This window comes from Plasmopara halstedii, assembly GCF_900000015.1.
Source record: "Plasmopara halstedii genome assembly, contig: Scaffold_208, whole genome shotgun sequence".
Classification (NCBI taxonomy): domain Eukaryota; phylum Oomycota; class Peronosporomycetes; order Peronosporales; family Peronosporaceae; genus Plasmopara; species Plasmopara halstedii.
The window spans coordinates 588596-590859 of record NW_020187129.1 but is presented as its reverse complement, the minus strand read 5'-3'; positions in this window follow the sequence as shown (position 1 = coordinate 590859).

Here is a 2264-nt window from a genome sequence, read left to right as displayed (position 1 = left end):
GCTGAAGCCAATAATTCTTTTCAAAGATCATGGGCGCCGTACACATCAACATCAGCTCGAAGAGCGATAGAGCTCTAGTCGCACGCGTAATGATAGCTGTATTTTAATTGTTCCACCATGAGGCTACACTTCGAAATACATCATCACGTGTCTTGGGAACCTTTGTGCCGACATACTTGGCCCATTTGCGGGCAAATGTGTTGGTGACGGTTTGATCGGTCGCGCTAAAAATGAGATTGATCATGTGGAGTTGAGCGAACTCGGTAATGTTGGGGCTCAACTCGCACATCTGCCCTGGAAGCGCGGTGTTTGATGCAATAGGTGCCTTGACGGAGCTCATCAATATCAGCGTGTCAGGGTTGTTTGTCGTCTGGAGTGCTTTGTGAAGATCATCTACCATGGCATCGGCAATATCCGAGCGATCCGGTAACAATAGGAGGTTTGCCGTCTCTCCAGTAGCCTCCATCTCGCTGACTATCTTTTGAATTGGCATGGGTGTATGAGTTTTTACCACTTTGGTGATATGCTTAGTAAGGAATTGACTGGCTTCCTTGCTAGATTTTATGTAACGCGGATTCTGAACCATTCGCGACACAATATAAAAGTGCGGGTCGTAACTTCATCGAGCGTCGCTGGAAAACAGCCGAGCTCGACTTCGACAGTGCTAAGGATGTCGCAGCATTTACTTGTTGTAACTCTGGCAAGAGGTTTAGGTCGAGATTTCACCAGCATTTTTTCAGAGTTCCCATCAGTACGCGATCACTTTCCTTTAGGCTTACCACCAGTAGTTGGCAGCAATGCGGGTTAGGAAAGTAGTGTCGCTGCTGGTGGTGGTAACAGTAGCCGAGAAAAGTCTGACTGCCAGGGGGGTGACACGACTCGGGAGCCTGCAGTGCCAAGAGAGATCTTGCTAGGCGCTGGATCGTCATTTGAGGCTGCGGAGAGACAATAGCGGTTGCCATGATAAAGCTTTCGCATAGCGATCGCTAGAGCGAGTATTCATGGGTGCCTCGACTTACCACCACAGCGTATGATGGCCGTGTCGGATTCAGGTTTGGCCTGACGCGGGCGGTAGTGGAAGACTGGGCAACGGCTCCAGCTAAGTCAAGCTTATGAATGGACCGAGAAGATGCGGCAAGCAAAAAGAAGCTGGTCACACACAGAGCCTCGTACAATAAGCTAAGGAGGGCACCGACTAGAACAGAAGCACACACGCCACATGGCTGTTGTAATCACTTTTTCCAAATTAACATCCGGAACGTACCGTATATCCGCTGTGCTCCAAGCTTAAATAGGCGTTTCAGCTTGATGCCGGCGTCAAAATCACTGTCAGCACTCGACACATCGACGATGAAGCGGTCGGCAAAAATGCCAAACTCGCCGAACCAATAACTGCCTCCAAGAAATTTTATATCATGTAACGGGAATTGTTCGTCCGTGTAAGTACGCTTACTGAGGAATTCGTTTCTAAATTCTTCTTCACGGTCTTCGTCACGTTCTGTCCAACTCTCTCTATAGTGACAGCACATACACTTGTTCCACACGTTATCTTCGCCACCATCGAACTTGGATATTATTCCAATTCCAGGGCATCCAGCGCATTTGCACTAGCGTGGACTTGATCTCCCTGATGACTATCACGGCCGACGTGGTGGTTCCACTCAAGTGTTTGACGAACTCTTTAGTCGAATAAGTTCTCGACTAATGACTGGATTCGCGTATTTTTGCGCCATCGGGCCAATCACTCGTGCTGGAGATGAGCCGCAAAGCCTTAAGTGTGTACCGAACGTCCCGCAATCCAATCTAGATTTCATTGAGACAATCGACACTAGATTCTGGGCCTGGATTCACGAGACCAAATACGTAGTTTTCCACCGTTTGCAAAGCGCCAGCACCGCTGCAGATTTGTTACAGGTACGCGATCTGCGCAATTTTAAAGCACAGAATCGGGTTCATCCCGATATTAAAAATGCTTGTGAAGTACGCTCGGACATGAGTCGAAATCACGACGAGAGGGACGGAGGGAGAAGAGGAAGGAATAGCTTCCCTAAGCGAATTCCGGGTTTAGACCCGCACTGAATGCGCAAACGATACCAGGACATTTGAGAAGAATACGAGTGTAAGACTTTTTCGTATTCTCGCTCGCTGGTTATCCCAGCCAACTCACCAAGAGCTGCTTTTGACCGCAGATGTTTCTCTCCACCACCACGTTCTTGACGTTGTAGTATCGATTTCCTTGTTGATCTAGAAAGGGGGGGGCGGAG